The following is a 26,152-nucleotide window of genomic DNA, read 5'->3' on the forward strand; positions in this document are numbered from 1 at the left end:
AGAGTTAGGGGTACTACCACTGCACCACAAGAGCTCCGCATTGTTCTACCTGAGTATATTTGGCCAGGAAGGGCAATGAAATTTACAAAAGTAATTTTTAGTGACTGAATTGGTTCTGCCTGTCTTTGCAACTTGTTTTGTTGGTGATTGTTTGCTCAGTGATTGTTTACTCAGAATCCATGTGACCTGAAGTTTGCATATGCAATAATTCAAAGTTGTTGGATATAAACTAGAGGTAAGGATGATGTTTATATAAAGAGATTTTTAAAACCTTGTAAAGTAATTCAAACAACAAACTAGCAATGAGGGAGTTCACTTATGTGGAGAGATTTCGTGCAGTTGCTCAAGGTAACCAGATGGCACAGATTTAAGATAATTGGATAAAAAAACTAAGGCAGTGATAAGGAGAAATGTCTTGTTATGATCCAAGTGTAGAACAGAAAGGAAGACAGAAGTAGATTCAATACAAATTTTCAAAATGGGAGTGAATATATACTTGAAAATAAAAGATTTTACAGAATTCTGGGCAAAAGCAGGTTACTGGATAATGTTTTTGAAGAGCTGGCACAGGTGTGATGCACTGAGTAATCTCCTATTGTCCTGAAAGGGTTCTACTATTATACCAAGACATCTTCCAGATTCATCAACTATGAAACAAATTCCAATGCTTGCTGTATTCATCATCAATTGCAACAATTATCACAAACACAAGGACTCAAAAATGAAAGTTATTGAGGTATTTCACTGAGCTAAACAAATTCTTGAACCTCACAATCACTGCTGAGTGTTGTATTTATGCTACAGCAGTGAACTGAAGGGTGACTAAATGAAAGTGGAAATGTTACAACCAAAGCAAACCCATTTTAGTCCACAAAGCTGCAACTTGCATTTGCATAGACATTTTAAAATAGTTTGTGTCACAAGGAGCTTCTCAGAATCATTATCTGACAAGATTTGACATCAATCCACATTTGGTAATTCTGTAAATCAGGTTGGTATCTCCTTATTGGTCCAAGCAAATCCCAACCAATACACACATGCAATACTTACCTGAGAATTTTAAATTTCAATGGGCAGAGTTATGCTGCCGTGATCTATCCGAGAATGCCTCTGTTATTGACTTAAAGGCAAACATTTTGGCTTCGTGCTCTGTGTTAGGGCAGGAATTTACTCAAGAATACATTTAGTTAATGACAGGTGTAAGACTTGAGTAAACAATGATTACTCTGAAGAACTAAAAAAAAATTAAACTTGAATATTTAACACCCACCCTACCATCATTCACACAAAGGCAGAATTGGCAGAGTACCCAAAGTGCTTCCTGCTATAACCCTGACAGTCTGCTACTATGTCAAATTCTGGTGTCGAACTCATGTCCCACCCAGTAGAGCTGGTTCTGAGTGATTACCACCTTGATGATGGGCAAGTTTTATTGAGTGAGGATGCTGTTGTTGGACCACTTTTCATGCCAGCAGATTTGAACAATCTTGCAAAGGCGCTCCTGGAACCACCACAGTACTTTGAGATGCCTGCTATAGGTCAGCCGAGACTCTGAAACATTATAGGAGGTCGGGGATCAGTGCTACCTGGGAAACTTGAAACTACTCCAGTTCTGAGACCCTCATTCTCAAATAGTCTTTCTCCTCAGTTTGACCAAGGCTCAGCTGGTACATTGGAGAATATGATAAATTCCATGCTGCATGTCTACCTTCTTTGAGAGGAGGCTCTCAAGATGTTTCTTTACTCAGATAGTGCTGAGCCTGTTGAACTCTGTGCCACAGAAGGCAGCTGAGGCCAGCACATTGAATGTTCTCAAGAAGGAGTTAAACATAGTTCTTAGAATTAAGGAGATCAAAGGATATAGAGAGAAAGTGAAAGGAAGTTATGATGGAACTGTTTATAATGTTAGTTAGGCCATCGCTGAAGTACTGTGTGCATTTCTGTTCACCACACTGCAGGAACAATATGATGACAGTATAGAAACTACGGAAGAGATTCAACAGTTTGGGCTGGAGCAATTCAACTGTGAAAACAGACTAGATAAGACGGCGTTGTTTTCCTTAGAGCAGAGGGGTTTGGTATCTGATGTATAAAAAGTTCCAAGGAGAATAGCAGGATAGATAGGGAGAACCTTTTCACTCCAGAGAGGGGTCAATAACAGGGAGCACAGTTTTAAGGTAAAGAGCAGGAGGTGTAGAGGGGAAATGAGGAAATTATACTTCACCCAGAGTGTTGCAGGTATCTGGAATTCACTGCTTAAAAGGGTGGTAGAGGTGGGAATTCCCAAGATATTTAAAAACTATCTAAATGTAAAATTGAAATGCAGCAGCATACAAGGCTATGGGCTAAAAACTGGAAAATGGGATTAGAATAGATAGATGTTTGATGGCCTCAAGGGACTCTTTCCATGCTGTAAAAACTCTATGACTGTCTAACTTTCTCCATCACATCACTACTCATAGAAACATAGAACAGTACAGGCCCTTCAGCCCTTAATGTTGTGCTGCCCTTTTATCCTACTCTAAGATCAAACTAATCTACACACCCTTCATTTTACTATTATCCATGTGTCTATCCAAGAACCAATGTCCCTATTGTTTCTGACTCTACTGCCACTGCTGGCAGTGCATTTCATGCACCTACCACTCTCTGTGTAAAGAACCTACCTCTGACATCTCCCCTAAACCCTCCTCCAAATGGCTTAAAATTATGTCCTGTCGTGATAGCCATTTCCACTCTGAGAAAAAATCTCTGGCTATCCACTCTATCTATGCGTCTCATTATCTTGTACACCTCTATCAAGTCGCTTCTCATCCCTCTTCACTCCAATGAGAAAAGCCCTAAGCTCCTTCAAACTTTCTTCAGAAGACATGCCCTCCAGTCCAGACAGCAGCCTGGTAAATCTCCTTTGCACTCTCTCTAAAGCTTCCACATCCTTTCTAGAATGAGGTGACAAGAACTGAACACAATATTCCAAGTGTGGTCTAACCAGGGCTTTACAGAGCTGCAGCATAACCTCAGTAACACACCGTGCGCCTTCTAAACAACCTTATCAACTTGGGTGCCAACTTTGGGGGATCTATGGTGTGGAGTCCAAGATCCTCCACATGGCCAAGAATCCTGCCCTTAACCCTGTAATCTGCATTCAAATTCAACTTTCCAAAATGAATTCCATTTGCCTCTTCTCAGCCCAGTTCTCATCCTGCTTACTTTCTCAATGAGCTTATCACGGAGAACCTTATCAAACGCTTTGCTAAAATCCATGCGCACCACATCCACTAGAATCCCTTACCTCATATGACAGTGTACTTCTCTGACATCCATCAACTTCTATTACATGCACAAATGCCCCAGTGAAACTGAAAGATATGAGATGCACTTCCTCACATCCCCATGTTTCTATCCACCACTGACACTCACCCCATACTTTGGCAAAGTAGTCCACTTGGGGAATACATATGATAACATTAAATGATCATTGTGTTTTTTTCCTCTGTTGTAAGAAAAAAGGAACATAGAACACAAAGGAGAGATGAAGACACAGAAGTGGGCTTCCATAAATTTTGCTATTTACACTGCAGCTGAAGAGTCGAGGGATCAGTGACTGCTTAATACTTTTGAGCGCTGGAGGTGGGAACTGGGAAATACCCAGCTATCAGGTGATAATTAAACATCAACAACATGCATGTCATACAGTATTCAGTCATATTGACTTGATTTGAACACTCAATACAGTGAAATCTGAACGCCAATGAATTGTAAACTTTGATGGCCTTTGTAGAGTTAATTTGCAATGTTGTTATCTATTAGAGCCATAGTCATAGAGATATGCAGAACGGAAATGGACCCTTTGGTCCAACTCATGCCGACCAGATACCCTATATAAATCTAGTCCCATTTGCCAGCATTTGGCCCATATTCATCTAAACCTTTCCTATTCATAGAGCCATCCAGATGCCTTTTAAACATTGTGATTCTACCAGCATCCACCACTTCCTCTGGCAGCCCATTCCACACACGCACCACACTCTGCATGAAAAAGTTGACCCTTAGATCCCTTTTATATCTTTCCCCTCCCATCTTAAACCTACACCCTCTAGTTCAGGACTCCCCCACCCTAGGGAAAGTACCTTGCCTATTTACCCTATCCATGCCCCTCATGATTTTATAAACCTCAATAAGGTCACCCCTCAGCCTCCGATGCTCCAGGGAAAGTAGCCCCAGCCTATTTAGCCTCCCCCTCCAATCATAGCAACACACTTGTAAATCTTTTCTGAACCCTTTCAAGTTTTACAACATCCTTCCAAAAGGAGGGAGACCCGAATTGCATACACTCCTGTACACAATGGATTGACCAATAAAGGCAAGCATACCAAACACCTTCTTCACTCTCCTATCTTCATACAATCCAGTTTTAAGGAAATATGAACCTGCACTCCAAGGTCTCTTTGTTCAGCAACATTCCCTAGGACCTTATCACTAAGTGTATAAGTCCTGCTTTAATTTGCCTTTCCAAAATGCAGTACCTTGCATTTATCTAAACTAAACTCCATCTGCCACTCCTCGCCCCATTGGCCCATCTGATCAAGATCCTGTTGAACTCTGAGGTAAACTTCTTCACTGTCCACTAACCTCCAATTTTACTGTCAGCTGCAAACTTACTAACTATATTTGCATCCAAACCATTTATATAAATGACAAAAAGCAATGGAGCCAGTACTGATCCTTGTGGCACCTCCTATGTTCACATCCAAACCATTTATATAAATGACAAAAAGCAATGGAGCCAGCTCCGATCCTTGTCGCACACTGCTGATCTCAGTCTGAAAAACAACTCTCCACCATCACCGTCTGTCTTCTACCTTCAAGTCAGCTCTGTATCCAAATAGCTAATTCTCCCTGTATTCCATGTGATCTAACCAATCTACCATGAGGAACTTTGTCGAATACCTTACTGAAGTCCATATAGCTCACATTCACCACTCTACCCTCATCAATCCTCTTCATTACTTCTTCAAAGAAAACTCAATCAAGTTAACGAGACATGATTTTCCACACACAAAGCCATGTTGACTATCCCTAAATCAGTCCTTGCCTATCCAAATACATGTAAATCCTGTCCCTCAGGATTCCCTTCAACAACTTGCTCACTACTGATGGCAGGCTCACCAGTCTATAGTTCCCTGGCTTTTCCTTATGACTTTTCTTAAATAGTGGCACAATGTTAGTCAACCTCCAGTCGTCTGGCATTTCACCTGTGACTACTGATGATACAAATGCCTCAGCAAAGGACCCAGCAATCTCTTCCCTCACTTCCCACAGAATTCACAGGTCCCCTAATCAGGTCCTAGGAATTTATCCACCTTTATGCGTTTTAAGATGTCCAGCACCTCCTCCACTGTAATACAGACATTTTTCAAGATGTCGCTATTTATATCTCCCAGTTTTATTTCACCCATATTCTTCTCTATAGTATCCATCTCCTGCAGTTCCACATGTGGGTGGCCTTGCTGATCTTTAAGGGGTGCTATTCTCTTCCTAGTTACCCTCTTGTCCTTAGTGTATTTGTAGAATCCCTCTGGATTCTCCTTAATCCTATTTGCTAAAGCTGTTTCATGTCCCCTTTTTTGCTCTCCTGTATACTCCTACTTTATACTCTTCTAGAGATTCACTCAATCCCTACTGCCTCTACCTGATATATGCTTCCTTCTTTTTCTTGACAAAAACATCAATTTATCTGGTCATCCAGCATTTCCTACACTGACCAGCCTTGCTGTTCATCCTCAGGAACATACCATCTCTGGACTCTTGTTATCTCATTTCTGAAGGCTTCCCATTTTCCAACTGTCCCTTTAACTGCGAACATCCACTATCAATCAACTTTTGAAAGTTCTTGCCTGATCCTGCCAAAATTGGCCTTCCTCAAATTTAGAAATTTAACTTTTAGATCTGGTCTATCCATTTCCATCACTTCTTTAGAACAAATAGAATTATGGTCACTGGCCTCAAACTGCTCCCCCACTGATACCTCAGTCATTTGTCTTGCTTTACTTCTCAAGAGTAAGTCAAGCTTTGCACCTTCTCTAGTAGGTACATCCACATACTGAATCAGAAAATTGTCATGTGCACACTTAGCAAACGTCTCTCCATCCAAGTCCTTATCACTATGGCAGTCCCAGTCTATGTTTGGAAAGTTGAATCCGCTACCATAAACACACTATTATTCTAACAGATAACTGAGATCTTCTTACAATTCTGTTTCTAAATTTCCCGCTGACTATTGAGGTTTTAAATTACAATCCCATTAAGGTGATCATCCTTTTCTTATTTCTCAGTTCCTTCCAAATAACTTCCTTGGACATATTCACAGGAATATCCTTCCTAAGTGCAGCAGTAATGTTATCCCTAATCAAAAATACCACTCCCCGTCCTCTCTTGCATCTCTTTCTATCTTTCCTATTGTACCTATGTCCTGGAACATTAAGCTGCCAATCCTGTCCATCCCTGAGCCATGTCTGTAATTGCTATGATATCCCAGTCCCATGTTCCCAACCATGCCCTGAGTTCATCTGCCTTACTTGTTAGGCCTTTTAAATTGAAATAAATGCAGTTTAACAGTCCTACCTCGTTCTCTGCTCTGGTTCTTGACTGTTTGACTTACTCCTTTTCCCAACTGTATCTGTTTCAAACTCCTCTCTTTCCTCACTATCTTCCTCCCCACCCCCACACCCACCTTACTAGTTTAAATCCTCCTGAACTGCTCAAGCAAATCTCCCTGCCAGTCTATGAGTTCCAATTCAGGTGCAATCCGTCCTTCTTATACAAGTCATTTCTACCCCAGAAGAGATTCCAATAATCGAAAAATGTGAATCATTCTCCCCTACACCAGGTCCTCAGCCATGGCATTCATCTGCTCTATCCTCCTATTCCTACCGTCACTAGCTTGTAGCACCAGGAGTAATCCAAATATTACTACCCTTGAGTAACTTCTTTTTAAATTCCTGCCTAACTTCCAACATTCTCTCCTCAGAATCATGTCCTTATTTTTTCCTATGTCATTAGTTCCAATGTGAACAACAACCTCCTACTGGTCCCTCTCATCTTTGAGAATATTCTGCACCCTCTCTGAGATATTCTTGATCCTGGCACCAGGGAGGCAATACACCATTCTGATGTCTCACTGTCAGCTTAAGAAATGTGTGTCTTGTGCTTCTGACCAGAGAGTCCCCTATCACAATCAACCACTTGGAACCTGGCATATCCTAATTACATTAGAGCCAGTCTTGGTACCAGAAACCTAGCTGTCAGTGCTACATTCTCCTGAGTGTCCATCATCACCCCCTACATTTTTCCAAAACGGCATACTTGTTTGAGATGGGGATAGCCACAGGATACTCCTGCACCACCTACCTCCCTCTCCTACCTTTCCTGAAGGTCACCTGACTGTATCTGCAGTTTTTCCTCCCTTCTTGCAACTGCCATCCACCATATCCCCAGCTCCTGTAAACTACTCATTGCCTCTAACTGCCGCTCGAACTGAGCCATGCAATCCAATAGGATTTACAACCAAGCATACTTACTGCAGATATAATCATTACTAACATGGAAACTCTCCCTAATCTCCCACATCCAACAGGAAGGGCACATAACTCTATTAAAGGCCATCTTTGCACCTTAGTTGTCTCATATCTTGCATCTTTGCTTTGGCCTTTGTCTATTTTGCAACAATTGAAGGATGTTTTGGATGTCATATCCTTAGACAAATTGATTCATTTTCATGCTATATGAAGTTTTCTTGTTTGTGGGATGTGAATGCCATTATCCAAGCCAGCATTTAGAACATAGAACATTATAGGCCCTTCAGCCCTTGTTGTTGTACTGACCTGTGAACCCAATCTGAAGCCCATCCTGTCTAAACTATTCCATTTTCATCCATATGTTTATCCATTGACCATTTAAATGTCCTTAAAGTCGGCGAGTCTACTACTACATTTATTCCCCACCTCAAGTTGCCTTTGACAAGCTGGTGCTGAGCTATCTTCTTGAACTAATGCTAATTGTGTTGTTATAGAGCTAATACGTACAACTGGACCAAAGTCCCTCCTTCTGTGTTGTAACCGGTCCATAATTTTATAATCATATAATTAGCATATGCCAACTTAGGCACTTGCACTCCAGTGAAACGAGTAAAGTTGAGTTTTCACTTGGTGACTCTCAAATCACGAGAGAGCAAGAGCAAAGGATAGTGGCAAGAGAGAACGAGGAATCTACATCAAAAGGTGCACCCCTCTAGGTTGGACTCAAATCCTGTCTCCCAAGTATCATGAATAAAATGGACAATCATTGAGTAGCAGCAAAAATTATCTAATCCACTGAGAAACCTTTTTGAATTCAAGGACTATGAATGCAGAGTTAATGAGGTGTCTGTCTTCAGAATGAGTGTGTTGCCCCCAGTGCCACCTGTGTATGCTACCTCATGTTGCATGGCTTCAAGTGCCTATGTAATGATGCAGTCTTTGTGGAGTTCTTAATGGTTCCAAATCCAGATGAAAACATCTTGGTAATCAGAAAAGAGGTCTGTGTAATCGCTTTTACCTCTTCTCAAGTCTTAGTGGTTCTCCATTTAGGAGTGATAGAAAGGAAGCTTAAGGTTTTGTAATTGAAGTTTCTATTCTTTAGTTGAGTTGATAAATTTTGCTTTTCTAGAATCCCCATTTTCTTAGCAATGTGGCAAGTCATCTTCTCACCTATTTGATAATGAATAGGAAGATATAAATTGACAGGGATCAACGTAAGGATGGTTGGATATTGGCAGGACTTCTTTGTATCATTGGCATAATGGGGGTTTAGTGGTAAGAAAGAATCAATATTGCATATGCTTTTGGTCAAGCGGAGTGAACCTTGCATTAAAAAGAGTCGCAATGTGAGCAACTGCTGGTGTGTTTGCCTCCTCATCTCTCTCCTCCCAGTCTTTATTCCTCATTTCAGGAAACTCTAAAGAGGACCTATCTTCTTACGCCTACAGGTCCAAATCTCACTCTTGCACAATGTTGTGAAGAGCACAGTGCACCACAACCACTTTAGGTAGTGTGTACTGAGAAGAGTCACTCCAGATCTGTTTAGACATGTGAAGCATATATTTACTGTGCCATTGGTTTTTTTCAGTCACAGATGTGGTGGTCGTGTGGCACTCTATTGTTAGGTATTACTGATCAGTTTCCTGACAGATGTCATCAGCCAAGCAGAAACAGTTATCCCTTGTCTCCTAGCAGTGAAGGAGATTGAAGGGGTATGGTCATCAAACATCATGGCAGTTCCTCTTGTATATGTACATAGTACACGAGTTGTACAATAATGGAACGGAATCCTTTGCAATTCATTAATGATCTTGGTTGATGTGGCTATGACTGGATTGCCATGTGTGCGCAGTTAATGATGCCCTGCACCTATGAGAAGTCTTTCTCCTATGAGAAGTCTGCCAGACATGCAAATCTGAGCACCTGCTCATTCTGGCTGGCATCACTGTCAGCAAAATTCACCTAATTAAGGACCTGGCCTACACCCATCAGTAATCTGGGTCATAATTTGTCATGCAAGCTTTTACCTTTCCATTCGGTTCCAATGGTGATCCTAAGTCCACAGATGCAGTTACAATTTGTCTTGAATTGTTCAATTAATGGCCAAAAGGCTACCTCATTTCTAATTTATTACAGTGGATGAGCTTTTGAAGCCAACATGAGGCTGTCCATCTAGAAAGCAGCGACAGGATGCCATTGCAGACATGTCGCAGGGGGGTAGGGGTGGATATTTCTGAAATGGAATTGCTCATTCCAACATTTTAAGGTAAAAAACATGCTGAAGCAGCTATTGATTAATCATTATCAGGTGAAGAAAAGTGGTGGGAAAGAAAATTTCTCCCCAGGGTGAGCTACAGCGGAAGCTTGGCAGGCTCAGATGGCCTGCAAAGTCTGCCTGGACAACTCTCCAAACTGCCATTTTAAGTCCTAAGGCTCTTCAAAATTAAAACTCTCCCATAGCACGAGAATTTTATGTTTGCAATACCAGAGGAGGTAATCAGGCAATAAATATATGCTTATTCTTAGCACTCTTTTTTTCTTTATAGAATGCCAGAGTAGGAAGGCATTTTTTAACAGCACTATGCATTACTGTTCACTCACCAAACCAGATCCGATTTGGAACCTAATCACAGGACATTTAGCCCGTGAAGAATGAATCATTGTAAGGTATAGCTCAAGTCTTACACAATGAAGGAACATTTCATATTTTAAAAAACGCTTGGTACAAGTTGAACAGAATTCCACAGATTCAGGGGTCAAGCAAAATTGATAGTCAATTTTGGCATCTCAAGACGTGTTTCAAAAGAAGAATAAGAAAGATACTGCATAAAAACTGAAGCACAATAAATGATATGTTTGGAAGGAGTTCAGGGTAGTGTTAAGCAATTATTGAACATTCAGTTTTGGAGTAGAATACCTCAGTCATTAGCAGTGAGGCTTTCATAGTTTTATGGGCCATCACTCTTGAGTGTATGACAATTGTCTTTTAGTACCTTTGAAGTGAGGAACAATACCTGTATGTGGTTTCACAGATCTTGTGAAAGGCTAACATACTTTGATTCATGTGATCAAAGACAACCTTTGCTGTCCACATTTTGTTACTGAATCATGATGTATCCTACACAAATGAGTATAGAGCATTTGTTCACCATATGAGCGACCAACATGAATGGTAACATTAAATGCAAGGCTTACCCACAGATATCAAATAAAACCTCTGTATATTTGGAGGGTTTATAATAAGCCAAACTCGTAAAACATTGCAGGCATGCTGTCAATGGACATTCTGCCAATTCAGACAGATGAAAATCTCATGGCACTATTGGAAGTGAAAGATATTGACCTGCTTTATTTCTGAATTAATATGATCAATATGTTATTTGATCTTTCATCTCTGATGTTTGTGGTATCTGGCAACTTGCAAAATAGTTTGTTTAAAAATAGCAATCATTGACTTTCAAAGCTTTGCACGGAATATGAGAATTTAAAAAGATAATGTGCTTTGTGAAGATTGATCTTTCTTTTAAGCAGAACATAAGGTATATCAATCAGCACTTCTATGAGGATAAAAGGTAGGCACAGTGGACAATTATGAGGCACACTACCTGTTAGATAAATGAATTGAATATGAAAGAGTGACTATGTTACTAGAATGTCTTTGCATGTACAAAATCAAATCATATCTTCAGGTCAACACTAACTGCATCAAATGTGTTACTGAAATGGGATCTTGTACTTCATTAAAGTGTACAGAGATTTATCATTACAATGAAAACACAAAAGTTGCAATTACAGGAGATCTGAACAAGAAACAGAAAATGCTGTCATTTTATTTGCATGCTAACAGAATTAAATCGTTTTTGGTGGCATAACCACTGGTTTGAAAATCAATCTCCAGATTATTATGAGAGCCCAAACAATAATTGTCGACATTTTTGGGAACTGAGCATTTCCTTCATCTGTCTCTCTTTTTGATTTGGTTTGCAAGCAAATTGAGTAATATTGCAGGTATGATTTGTGAGAGAGTGAAATGTGTTGATAGAACTGTGTGGAATATAGTTGCAAATATATTGTTGTGGTTCTGTTCGCCGCGCTGGGAATTTGTGTTGCAGACATTTCGTCCCCTGTCTAGGTGACATCCTCAGTGCTTGGGAGCCTCCTGTGAAGCGCTTCTGTGATCTTTCCTCCAGCATTTATAGTGGTTTGCCTCTGCCGCTTCCGGTTGTCAGTTCCAGCTGTCCGTTGCAGTGGTCGGTATATTGGGTCCAGGTCGATGTGCTTATTGATTGAATCTGTGGACGAGTGCCATGCCTCTAGGAATTTCCTGGCTGTTCTCTGTTTGGTTTGTCCTATAGTGTTGTCCCAGTCGAACTCATGTTGCTTGTCATCTTCATGTGTGGCTACTAAGGATAGCTGGTTGTGTCGTTTCATGGCTAGTTGGTGTTTATGGATGCGGATCGTTAGCTGTCTTCCTGTTTGTCCTATGTAGTGTTTTGTGCAGTCCTTGCATGGGATTTTGTACACTACATTGGTTTTGCTCATACTGGGTATCGGGTCCTTCGTTCTGGTGAGTTGTTGTCTGAGAGTGGCTGTTGGTTTGTGTGCTGTTATGAGTCCTCGTGGTCGCAGTAGTCTGGCTGTCAGTTCGGAAATGCTCTTGATGTATGGTAGTGTGGCTCGTCCTTTGGGTTGCAGCATGTCCTCGTTCCATTGTCTTTCCCTTAGGCATCTGTTGATGAAATTGCGCGGGTATCCGTTTTTGGCGAATACATTGTATAGGTGTTCTTCTTCCTCTTTTTGCAGTTCTGGTGTACTGCAGTGTGTTGTGGCCCTTTTGAACAGTGTCTTGATGCAACTTCTTTTATGTGTGTTGGGGTGGTTGCTTTCATAGTTCAGGACTTGGTCTGTGTGTGTGGCTTTCCTGTATACCTTTGTGGTGAATTCTCTGTTCAGTGTTCTCTGTACCATCACATCTAGGAATGGGAGTTGGTTGTCCTTTTCTTCCTGTGAGTATGGTGTTGATGATCCGGTGTGTGTTCTCTATTTCTGTGTTATTAATGATTTCAAAGGTGTCATGATAAGCTTAGATTACTTACAGTGTGGAAACAGGCCCTTCGGCCCAACAAGTCCACATCGAACTGCCACCCACCCAGACCCATTCCCCTACACCTAACACTACGGGCAATTTAGCATGGCCAATTCACCTAACCTGCACATTTTTGGACTGTGGGAGGAAACCAGAGCACCCGGAGGAAACCCACGCAGACATGGGGAGAACGTGCAAACTCCACATAGTCAGTCGCCTGAGATGGGAATTGAACCCAGGTCTCTGGTGCTGTGAGGCATCAGTGCTAACCACTGTGTCACCATGCCGCCCAAATTCCTCCGGCATTTATAGTGGTTTGTCTCTGCCGTTTCCAGTTGTCAGTTCCAGCTGTCTGTTGCAGTGGTCGGTATATTGGGTCCAGGTCGATGTGCTTGTTGATTGAATCTGTGGATGAGTGTCATGCCTCTAGGAATTCCCTGGCTGTTCTCTGTTTGGCTTGTCCTATAATAGTAGTGCTGTCCCAGTCATCCACATATCTGACCCAAAGTCTGGGTTGAATTTGGGTTGAACAACTCACCAGAACAAAGGACCCGATACCCAGTATGAGCAAAACCAATGTAGTGTACAAAATCCCATGCAAGGACTGCACAAAACACTACATAGGACAAACAGCTAATGATCTGCATCCATGAACACCAACTAGCCATGAAATGACACGACCAGCTATCCTTAGTAGCCACACATGCAGATGACAAGCAACATGAGTTCGACTGGGACAACACTACTATTATAGGACAAGCCAAACAGAGAACAGCCAGGGAATTCCCAGAGGCATGGCACTCATCCACAGATTCAATCAATAAGCACATCGACCTGGACCCAATATACCGACCACTGCAACGGACAGCTGGAACTGACAACCGGAAGCGGCAGAGGCAAACCACTATAAATGCCGGAGGAAAGATCACAGAAGCGCTTCACAGGAGGCTCCCAAGCACTGAGGATGTCACCTAGACAGGGGACGAAACATCTGCAACACAAATTCCCAGCTCGGCGAACAGAACCACAACAACGAGCACCCGAGCTACAAATCTTCTCACAAATCTTGCAAATATATACCAGCGGAACACAATTTGTAATGGCATTCTGAAATATTTGACCTCAGGTAGCTTTTATGCACTCATTAGATGGAATAATAGCACATGTGCTTGGTGAATTTTCAATGAAGCTTGATTTCAAAACTACTCTCCTTTCCCAGTTCCATTAAGTATTTTTTTCCTCAGTTGCCAGTAAAAGATGCTGTGATTATTATCTTAAACAAGCAGCACAGAGTTTGTTCATGTTTTATCTTACTTTATAGTATTTTGCTGTCAAATACATCTTGTGGGCTGATATAGAAAATCACCAATAAAGTGGGATTGGAGGCTGAGGGGTGACCTCATAGAAGTATCTGAAATCATGAGAGGCATGGATAGGACAGATAGTCAGAATCTTTTTCCCCAGAGTGGAAATGTCGAGGATTAAGAGGTATTGGTTTTAAAGTGAGAAAGCTTGGTTAAAAGTAGATGTGTGAGGCAAGTTTTTTTTTACACAGTGGGTGGTAGGTGTCTGGAACATGCTGCCAGAGGAGATGGTAGAAGCAGATATGATAGCGACATTTAAGAGAATTTAGACAGACACATGAACAGGCAGGGAATACAGGGATATGCAGGCAGATGGGATAGTTTTAGGATGGCTTCCTGGTCTCTGCAGACATGGTGGACCAAAGGAGCTATTACTGTGCTGTGCAGTTCTATCTGTTCGATGAAGGATGGTGGTTTTGTTGTTAAAACTTAACCAATTTGTGAATGTTGTCGGAAGGGACCTGCTATCCTTATCTAATCTGCATATGTCTCTGGTCTACTAATATGTAATTGATTTAAGGTGCCTTAACACAAAGAAGCCACTCAAGTTTATTTTATCAAACCCTTCATAACTTTGAACATCTCAACCTATCTTTTGTAATGAACTAAGTCACATTTTGTCTATATTTCCACATAATGAAAGCCTCTCATCCCTAGTGTTAAATATCTTTATGATTATCAGCTATCTTGCCAGTCTTACTAAGGTGGCATTCATAATTCAAAGGCGCTCAAATTAAATAGCTATGATTTAGCTGGAATATTATCAAATGTATCATTTTCTGTTTGCTTTTGTTCTTGTTATAAAGCCTGGGGTTATCACATGCTTGTTTTCCTGTTTATTGGTTTTTGCTTCCATTTTCTAAGATTCATGTACCCATACCTCCCAAATCTTTTCCTTCTCCTTTTCTTTTAAAGTTTCAATAGTTAAATGTATATTTCCTCTTGTTCTTCTGAAAATATATTAGCTTTCATTAATTGGCACTAAATCTTCCCTGTAATTGAACTGTTCAACTTTACATCTTGTCTACTTTAATTTACCTACTGTCTTCTTCAAAATTAATTGTGCTCCCTATTTTTGACATTGTCCTTGCAACTTTCAACAATAAAATCACTCAGGCAGTTTTACTGCCAATTTGTATTCAGGCAAGTCATATGTATCACATGATTAATTAGGAGGAATTTTACAGTTGCTCTGTGGGAAGTTTGAAGGCAGGGGCCAGCTCATGAATGCAACACATAGCTGCACACTGCATCCCAAAGTGGGGTGCTGTGGAAATGTCTGCCTATTGAGGTCTGGAGGTCATCAATAATGAGGTCACAAATGCCTTATCATATCCCTGTCATTATTTTATCTGGGTCAGGGCAAGTGAACACCAGATCTGTGGTCTGGCAGATTTTGCAAGGTGAGCTAAGGATAGTCAAGGGATGAGGTACCTCCTTTGGGATCCCATGTGTGCCCACTGGAGGCATCCTTGCAAGGTCCTATCCCTTTATCCCTCCACTCGCTGGTTTCTCAAACAGTGCAACTGAGCCCCCCTCACTGGAATCTACCAATGCCAGCCCAGTCCAATCATACCTCAAAACTGTTTGAAGTCCTGTTTCTATTTCTGCTTTTCTTTGGATACTGTCTGTGTTCTGAGCACTTCAACCTAATAATCAGACTGGCCAGTGGTTCTCTAAGGAGTGACTTTCTCCCAGGTGAGGGGCAGAAGTTCAATTTCCAGCCAGTTAAAGCTCCATGAAGGATTAAACGGCAGCATAGCAGTTGGCATTGGCTGGGATGTGTTCCCAGCAATTCTTTGGGTGATGTGATAATAGGCAGCACCACTGAGAATTCTTATCCATTAAGCAATGGACATTTTAACAAAGTGGCTTAAATGCCCATTAACAAACAATTAACCATCTTATTTGTTCAGCAACTGTCACAAAAAAGTTGAATATCTGGCTGAAGGCTAGTTACAATTAGTGTCCTTCAGGTTTGATGATTGATTTTTGTACCCTACCAATTTCAAAACTATCACGTGAGGACCACTGATGAAAAGAAACTGTCGCATTAGATCTTTATGCAGTGGAAAACTAGCTTTCATTCAGCAAATAATGTAATACATTAAGTATGTCATGCACATAGATAAAGGCAATGCCTACATGGTAGAGAACGAGAATCTATGGAAAAGAAAATATTTCTCTTGAAATTTTCTTAAGCTTTGTGCAGCACTGTGAAGCAACAGCCAAAGTAGTTTGAATATTGGATTGTATCACTAGGAAAATTCAATGTAAACCAAAAGGCATCACACTGTCTTTGAGTAAAATCTTGGTTAGGACATATTTAGAATACAATGTTTTGATCATCTCATAAGAAGAATTATATATAGGCGTTTGAAAAAATAAAGAGTCAGAAGACCAATAAAACAACACAATTACCATGACAGTTTTAAAACTAAGTCTGTTTACTTTAAAAAATGAAGTCTCAGCAGATGTGAGGTGCTTAAAATAATTAGCTTTGATCCACCGAAAGAATCGAAGAATAACTTTGCAAATTTGTTACTTAAGTTGGCTTTAATTTTTAAAAATTCGGCATTTATTTTACTCCTGCATGGAAGTTAGATGACTGCTGTGAGAGGGAAGGTATTTGGAAACAATGTTAAAGGTAACTTACCTGTACACAGCAAGTTCACAAGCCAGCTTGTTCTTATCTCCTATTCACCATTTTTGATTTTTTAAAATTTCACAGCAGAAGGCAATCTGTTAGTCTGCACATACTAATATTCTGTAATAGAAACTTAAAGTTTACACATTCATAGGTTCCATAAACATCAGCGTTTTAGTAAATTTTTTTAATTGTGTGGAATCTTTTGGAAAAATTAACCAAATTAAATGCTGTAATTTGAGCTAATTTGCAGACATGATTCTTGAATAATAGATTAGAAAAACTGGGAGGCAAAGGCCTAGTGATATTATCACTGGACTGCTATTCCAGAGGCCAAATAATGTTCCACGTGCTTGAATCCTGCCATGGCACATGGTGCAATTTGAATCCAAGAGTCTAAATGATGGTCATGAATCCATTGTCTGAAGAAAACATCTGGTTCACGAACATCCTTTAGGAAAAGAAACTGCAATCTTTATCTGATTGAAACATCATGACATTCCAGACCACAGCAATGTAGTTGCTCTGAACTGCTGTCTGTGCAATTAAGGATGGGCAATAAATGCTGGCCCACACCGCCCTGTGGCCCAACATTTCAACTCCCCCTCCGACTCTGCCAAGGACATGGAGGTCCTGGGCCTCCTTCACCACCGCTCCCTCACCACCAGACGCCTGGAGGAAGAACTCCTCATCTTCTGCCTCAGAACACTTCAACCCCAGGGCATCAATGTGGACTTCAACAGTTTCCTCATTTCCCCCTCCCCCATCTCATCCTAGTTCCAAACTTCTAGCTCAGCACTGTCCCCTTGACTTGTCCGACCTGCCTATCTTCTTTTCCACCTATCCACTCCACCCTCCCCCCCCGACCTATCACCTTCATCCCCTCCCCCACTCACCTATTGTACTCTATGCTACTTTCTCCCCACCCCCACCCTCCTCTCACTTATCTCTCCACCGTTCAGGGTCTCTGCCTGTATTCCTGATGAAGGGCTTTTGCCCAAAACGTCGATTTTACTGCTCCTCGGATGCTGCCTGAACTGCTGTGCTCTTCCAGCACCACTAATCCAGAATCTGGTTTCCAGCATCTGCAGTCATTGTTTTTACTTAATAAATGCTGGCCTAACCAGTGATATCCACATCCCTTGAGTGAATAAATAAATAGCCATTTAGAATTTCTTCTTGAGCTCAGTGCAAGAAGGTACACATTATTTTTCTGATATCAATAAATTTTATTTCAAAGTCTGTGCTTTTAATGCAAGGCATACTATTTACACATATATAAATATCAAAATAAACAATGTTCACAATTTGATGCCTGCAATAATACAAATATACCGCAATCAGTGAGTGAGAGGTCAGCAAGACATTAAGTATATCCATATATGTGGTGCACCTAAGATTGTAGTTTCCTGGCCATTTCCCAGGCATACTCTTGCATTGTAGACACACCTTGAATGAAGAAGGAATGGCAGTATCCAGAGAATTGTATGTTATGCACTGATTTGCTTTGAAGTACTTACTGTAGATTGAAACTTCCATAACAAAGAGAAATAATATCTTCAAAAACAGAACAGCATTTGATGTGGGAGAGAATAATTGTTTAGCAAATGCGAGTGCCTGTGACCTTTGTGGGAGCTGCATTTTATGCCAGCACCAGTCAACTATGAAGCAGGTTGCTGTTTGAACAGAACTGGAAGCAGGTGTTGACAAATGACACCTTGTTGCTGTGCAGGAATGAGTGTGAAGACGAGAAGATAAAATTCATTATCAATGTGATTCAGTACAGATTATTAAATATTTTGTAACATGCTGTTGGAAAAACTGTGAGCCTATTACTTTTCACTGCCAAGATATGAAATATTATAGAGAAACATTTTTATTGTGCTGTAGTATTACAGGTACTGGGTCAAGTACGGTGGTCCTGCTATACAGCGATTGAATGCTGTATGGACTGACAAGGATTCTGTATACGTTTATCGGCGTGCACGCATAACACTTTAATCATTGCTATCCAAATACTCATTCAATTATGTTAGTAAACAGAAGGCATTGAAAAAGCACAAGAAGTTCAAGGCATATATATTGAACTATACAGTTTTTAAAGCTATTTTGCACAGACTAATGTTTCACTTACCAGAACCAAATAAACAAACATTAATTCTTGTTAAACTGCAAATTTTAAAACAACAGTTCAAAGTTGTGTTAAATAATGCAAAAACTATAATATTGTTGGAATAATCTTGGCTACATAAGAAAACCTATGAAACAATTTTCTAATTTCATAATGAACTGTCCAGCATTTAGCATGCGCCTGTAACATCTCAAAGCACTCCACATGCAAGGTACTCATTGCGCTTAAGGTCCAAGTGAAAAATGTTTAAGATCCTTCAAGTTGTCACATGGGAAATGTGCATGTTATGTTTGCTTCTGATTTGCTCAAGTTTTTTTTAATAAAACCAATTGTTCAATATATTAAACAGTTCAGTTGTAAGAAATATACCTAGAAAAATGTAATTAGGAAAATACCAGTTAAGGAACAAAAAAATCCAATAAAGAACTGTAAATTAGGACATGCTGAACTAACAAAAATCAATTTTTTTTTCATTATTTTCACATACTATTCCTATTTAAATGTGTTCAGATAAAATAAAATTTACATCAAGTTTACATCATTTTTTCCTGGGGTCAGGGAGTCCAGAACTAGAGGGCATAGGTTTAGGGTGAGAGGGGAAAGATATTAAAGAGACCTAAGGGGCAAATTTTTCCACACAGAGGGTGGTACGTGTATGGAATGAGCTGCCAGAGGAAGTGGTGGAGGCTGGTACAATTGCAACATTTAATAGCCATTTGGATGGGTAAATGAATAGAAAGGGTTTGAAGGGATATGGGCCGGGTGCTGGCAGGTGGGACTAGATTGGGTTGGGATGTCTGGTTGGCATGGACGGGTTGGACTGAAGGGTCTGTTTCCATGCTGTACATCTCTATTACTCTATAACAGCTTTACGTTACATTTTTACTCTAGTATAGCCACTACAAGATACTTCACGGGCATGTTATCTAATAAACCATTACAAATAGCCTTTTATTTTAGAAATACCTTATCCACAAAGGCTATTCCCTACTTTGTGTCTGGCATCGATTTCAGATTCATTTTCAGTTTTATAACTTCAATCTGAGTATTAGACAGTTGTGATTTCTAGTTGTAATAGACAATCACTGTGCCTGTGGTTGTGTTGGTGTATGGGCATGTGGGTGGGATTGGTCAGGTGGGGTGGAGTTAATGGTTATAAGGAGGACACAGGGACACATCTTAAAAGTTAGTTTTCACTCTGTTCTTGTGGAATAGTATTAGCCAGAGTGAACTCTGACAACCTACGTTACATAGCGCAAGGATGAAACAAAAGAATACTGCAGCTGGCTGGGGGAGGTGCAAGGGAGAGAGGGTTGCAGTTTCTGTTGAGGATCAGAGTGATGTCATGTGGGAGTTGTTTTTAACCTACTGTTAAAAGAACTGACGAGTCATAATGTATGACATGAAAATCAGAGGTAAATAACATAGTAGAAACAACGTTTGATGTGCAATTTATACCATGAAATAAATTCGGTTTATTTTTGCGCCATTAACAGATTTTTTGCAGCAAAAAATTGTGTTTAATGACTAGCTGGATGGAAGGTGAAATAACTGCACAGATACCAGAATCCTGTCACCCTTTCATTACACATACACCGTACACTGGCTGTAGCCAGCCAGCTCAGAGTCAGCCCATCAGGTGAGGAGATTCTGAATCTCAGTTAATATCAGAAAAATAATGTGTACCTTCTTGCACTGAGCTCAAGAAGAAATTCTAAATGGCTGTTTTTTTTATTCAAGGGATGTGGATATCACTGGTTAGGCCAGCATTTATTGCCCATCCTTAATTGCACAGACGGCAGTTCAGAGCAACTACATTGCTGTGGTCTGGAATGTCATGATGTACAAACCAGGTAAAGATTGCAGTTTCTTTTCCTAAAGGATGTTCGTGAACCAGATGTTTATATATATTTTTTCTATTTTACCAACCAGCTGTATACAAACATGAACAGCCGTATACAAAAAACAGCAATCCACAGGGGAAAGGGGCGGCAAAGCCAGACCCCAAACCCCACCGTTCAACCAGTCCTAGGGAAATGAGGACAAACCTCAAATCCCACCTCAGCCATCACAAAAGCGACAGCAACAAACAGAAACAAGACAATCCAATTAAATAAGTACATGCATAGAATACAGACCCCCACCCCCAGCAAGCCACCTGTCCCTCCCACCTTCCAGCCACTCTAAGGCAGCCCACCCCAACGCCCCTTCCGGCTCTCCATCCGCCTCATGTCCCTTCCAGTTCTCGCTTGCCCTGACACACCTTCCAGCCACCTCTAGGATAGCCCATCTTATTTTGCCAACTCCCCCAGGGAAACAGCAATCAGGACGTCTTACCCACCTTCGGACTTCCCTAACTGCCCTTGGCACCTTCTGGCCGCCTCTAGGACAGCCCACCCGGAACCTGCCCGGGATGACAGTGCTGAGAACTGCCTATCTGCCTTCTGGGTCTCGGTCTGCCCCAATGTATTAACTGGCTCTCGCCCACCCCGATACGCCTGTGGACTGCCCTGACACCTTATGGTCACCCCTAGGACTGCCTGTCCACTTCCCTGGGATGACGACGCACAGGGCAGTCCACAAGCCTTCTGGATCTCCGCCTACCCCTACACACCTTCTGGCTCTTAGCCACTCTGACATACCTTCTGACCATCTGTAGGACAGCCCATCCTGATTACCCCTTCTCAGGATGACAGCGTTCAGAATGGACTACCCGCCTTCCAGCTCTCAGGGCGACTGGAATAGCCTAACCACCCTCCAGCTTTCGGTGGCACAGTGGTTAGCACTGCTGCCTCACAGCGCCCAAGACCCGGGTTCAATTCCCGACTCGGGCGACTGACTGTGTGGAGTTTGCACGTTCTCCCCGTGTCTGCTTGGGTTTCCTCCGGGTGCTCCAGTTTCCTCCCACAGTCCAAAGATGTGCAGGTCAGGTGAATTGGCCATACTAAATTGCCTGTAGTGTTAGGTAAATGTAGGGGTATGGGTGGGTTGCGCTTCGGCGGGTCAGTGAGGACTTGTTGGGCCGAAGGGCCTGTTTCCACACAGTAATGTAATGTAATGTAACCTAATCTAATCTAATCTTTCAGGGCAGCCTACCCACCTTCAGGCTTACAGGGTGACAGCTTTCAGGATGATCTATGAGCCTCCTAGCTCACATTAAGGCCTGCCAGCCCCAGAGACACAAGATAGTGCAGGTGATAAACCCAACAAGCAACAAGACAAAAATCAATTATGAATAAACAGAATCCCTTCTGGTACAGAGTCCATTACCATAAACAGTTCTCTTCAAAATGTAGAGTCCATTGCCAAAAACAGAGTCCACAACTGAATGGAGAGTCCACTCCTGAAGGCAGCAAATGCACACCCCACAGCATTCAGGTATTCAGTCTCCATTGAATCCTGGCCCACCCATACAGAACCATGTCCACTCACAGGAACACAGTACATTGTAAAGGTAGCTCACAGTTAGCTCACACGAGTTGGGGCCAGTCCCAAACTCCAGGACCTCTCAGCACACACACAGATGTTTAGTCTTTACAGAGGCCTAGTCCACCAACAAGGGCCTGACCTATCCGCAGGAACAGCTCATCTGGAAAGATGTATTTTCTCACAAGGGCTCAGTCCAAGACACCAAAATAGTGAAAACACATACAAAAGACAAAGAAAACCAGAATGCAAGGGCTAAGCCCTGCCACAACATTAACATTGTCCTTTTCTCAAAGTGAATGAGAAAAAAAAGAGTAACACACAGGCTGAAACCAGCCAGTGAAACAACAGTTCCCTAATGAGAACTGAGTTACACCTGAAACACACTGACTGTGTAGATCAGGCAGTTTAGAAGTCAGTCCTCAGTAAAAAAGGAAAAACAATAAACAAAGGTGGTTTTGTAAACCAGCCAGTTGAGGAATCAGGTTGTCCCAAAAAAAGCAGAAAACAACAGCAGCAGCACACACTGGCTGTGGCCAGCTAGCTCCTGAAATGAGGAGATTCTGAATTCCCTTTTTAAATTATTAAACAGTACAAAATACAGTTAACAATGAACAGAAAGCAGCAGTTCACAAAAAAAAACACTATGTACAGGGAAAAGGACAGCAAAGCCAAACCCCAAATCCCACCATTCAACCAGTTTTCAGGGAGATGAGGACTAACCTCAAATCTCACTTACATTCATCACAAAGATAACAGTAACAAACACAAGACAAGACAGAGCAATCAAATGAGAAACAGTGCATAGAACACAGACCGAATATAGCTATAAAAAAGATACCTGACACCCGTCTGCACTACATATTGATCAGACCGTCCTTGGCTGGCCTTCCTGCAGGACAGTCAGCGGCCTTCTGGTCTCTGGCCGCCCTGCGAACTGACTGACCCTCCTCAGGCCTGCTTTCCTCCAGACGACTTAGCTCCGTTGCTCCGCGCACTGGTTGGACTACCCTGGGCAACTTTCCTATGAGCTGGTTATCAACTGCCCTGTGTACTGACTGACCCTCCCCACCCCACTTTCTGCCGGGATGGATGTTGGCCACCGGCTCCCGGTCACTCTGCATACTGACCGAACCATCCCTGACCTGTTTTCATACAGTCGGGCTATCGGCCTTCCAGCACCCGGCTGCCTGACCCCCCTCCTGGCCTATGGACCAGCCATTGGTTGTCCAGCTCCCAGCCTCCCTTCGTACTGACCGGTCCTCCCCTGGTTGGCCTTCTGACAGGCTGCCATTGGCCGCTTGGCTCAGCCTCCCTGCGTACTGACCAGCGTGCCATACACCGACCTTCCTGCGAGTTGTTTTTGACACTATCAGTTGCCTGGGCCCACCCGCCCTGGGTACTGACAGGCTCCTCTTGACCCACTTTCCTCCAGGATGGCCATCAACCCTCCTGCCCCCAGCAAGCCCGCGTTGTGGCTGCCCCTCCCCTAACTAGCTTTCCTACGGCTGCTTAGCCCCCAGCCACCCTGCGTACTAACAGAACCCCCCCCCCCCCCCCCATCCCTCCGGTTTCCCCCAGGCCAGTCATCGATCCTCCAGCTCTTGGCTGCTCCACTACTGACTAGCCTGCTCTGGCCTGCACTTAAACACAATTATTTACAAAACCCACATATATTAACAGAATTCACAAAATCCTCACAATACAGTTTCGAGTACCAAGGCAGAGTCCACACCCTGCAGGTGTTCAGTCTCTATAGAAGCCTGGCCCATCCAGAGAGAGCCAGGCCTACTCGCAGGAACACAATACATTGTGAAGTTGCAGTTAACTCACAGGGGTTTGGTCCACTCCTGAAGGCAGAGTCCATAGCACACACACAGGTGTTCAGGCTCCACAGAGGCCTAGTCTATCCAAAGGACCAGGCCCACTCACAGGAACACAGTACATTGTAAAGGCACAGTTAGTTCACAGGGGCTTGGTCCACCCCAGAATGCAGAGTCCAGTCCTGGATGCAGCAATTGCTCATCTCCTAGTGCATGCACATACGGGTGATCAGTCTTTACAGAGGCCTAGTCACCTACAAAAAGCCAGGCCTACCCACATAGGACCAGCTCATCTGTAAATATGTATTTCTCACAAGGGCTCAGTCCAAACACCAAAAAAGTGAAAACACATGCAAAAAACAAAGAAAACCAGAATACAAGGGCTAAGCCCTGCCACAAAATCAACATTGTCCTTTTCTCAAAGTGAAAGAGAAAAAAAAAACAGGAACACACAGGCTCTAACCAGCCAATGAAACAATAGTTCTCTCCTGAGAACTGAATTACACCTGAAACACACTGACTGTGTAAATCAAGCAGTTTAGAAATTAGTCCTCAATAAAAAAGGAATACCAGTTAACAAACCTGGCTTCGTAAACCAACCAGTTTAGGAATCAGGTTCTCCTCAAAAAAACAGAAATCAACAGCAGCAGCTGGCTATGACCAGCCAGCTTGGAGCCCAGTCTCCTGAAGTGATGAGATTTTAAACCCCCTGTTTAGATATATTTTTAATTCCTTTTTTTTGTGTGTGATGAGGAGACTCCTGTTATTTTTTTAAAAAAGAAAATTTAGTGCTTATTTTTTCACAGCACTTATATCATGTGTGTGCAGATATCAGGCACAGTGAAACTCCCCTGTTTATATTTTTCTTTTTTTTTTCTTTTTTTTTCTCTTTTCTTCTTTTTCTTTTTTTTAGTGACAACATCCTGTTTATTTTTTTTTTTCCCCAATTTCCACCACCAGGAAGATAGGAAAAACACCCGAGTGGCCAGTGACAAGCACTGCCCTTCAAACCACAGGGCAATGCTGTGTGATCAACTCCCCTGTTTATATTTTTTTTTCTTTTTTTTTCTTTTATTATTTTAACCCCCACACTACCGCCTAAGTGCGGTAGTGCTTATTTTTATTCCCCAGCACCCATGGTGTGTGTGTGTAGATGTGAGACACAGTGAAAAGACACAAAGTGCACAAATCTTTATTCAATTTCCACCACCAGGAAGATAGGGAAAAACACCCGAGTGGCCAGTGACAAGCACTGCCCTTCAAACCACAGGGCAATGCTGTGTGATCAACTCCCCTGTTTATTTTTTATTTTTTTCTTTGTTTTTTTTTATAGAGTTGGAGTGGGAAATAATGCACTCCACTCCCTGCGGTGCCCACCTCTCCCTGAACAACTCGAGGGTGTTGGTGGACACCGCGTGCTCCCTCTCCAAGAACACCCGGGCATGGACGTATCCCCTATTTATATTTTTTTTGTTTTTTTTTGTTTTTTTTTGTTTCTTTGTTTTTTTTTCCTTTAACCCCCACACTACCACCTAAGTGCGGTAGTGCTTATTTTTATCCCCTGCACCCATAGTGCGTGTGTGCAGGTGTGAGACACAGTGAAAGACACAAAGTGCACAAATCTTTATTCAATTTCCACCACCAGGAAGATAGGGAAAAACACCCGAGTGGCCAGTGACAAGCACTGCCCTTCAAACCACAGGGCAATGCTGTGTGATCAACTCCCCTGTTTATATTTTTTTTTTTTTTTCTTATTTTGACACCAATTTATTTTTTTTTTCTTTTTTTTTTCTTTTTTTTTTCTTCTTCTATCCCCACACTACCGCCTAAGTGCAGTAGTGCTTATTTTTTTCCCCAGCACCCATGGTGTGTGTGTGCAGGTGTGAGACACAGTGAAAGACACAAAGTGCACAAATCTTTATTCAATTTCCACCACCAGGAAGATAGGGAAAAACACCCGAGTGGCCAGTGACAAGCACTGCCCTTCAAACCACAGGGCAATGCTGTGTGATCAACTCCCCTGTTTATTTTTTTTTTTTTTTTTTTTTTTCTTTTTTTTTTTTTTTTTCTTTTTTCTCCTGGTTATATTTTTTTTTTC

The 26,152-nt window shown here is 41.9% G+C and overlaps 1 protein-coding gene across 1 annotated transcript in view; it reads left to right on the top strand.

The window, feature by feature from the left end:
- Positions 1 to 26,152, top strand: part of LOC140479905 (uncharacterized) — a 37,609-nt gene that overhangs the window by 1,016 nt on the left and 10,441 nt on the right. Inside the window, exon 2 of the mRNA XM_072574272.1 lies at positions 20,546 to 20,658. The gene's annotated coding sequence lies outside the window, so the exon portion shown is untranslated. The remainder of the gene's footprint in view (positions 1 to 20,545; positions 20,659 to 26,152) is intronic.

This window comes from Chiloscyllium punctatum, chromosome 7 (assembly GCF_047496795.1).
Source record: "Chiloscyllium punctatum isolate Juve2018m chromosome 7, sChiPun1.3, whole genome shotgun sequence".
Taxonomy (NCBI): domain Eukaryota; kingdom Metazoa; phylum Chordata; class Chondrichthyes; order Orectolobiformes; family Hemiscylliidae; genus Chiloscyllium; species Chiloscyllium punctatum.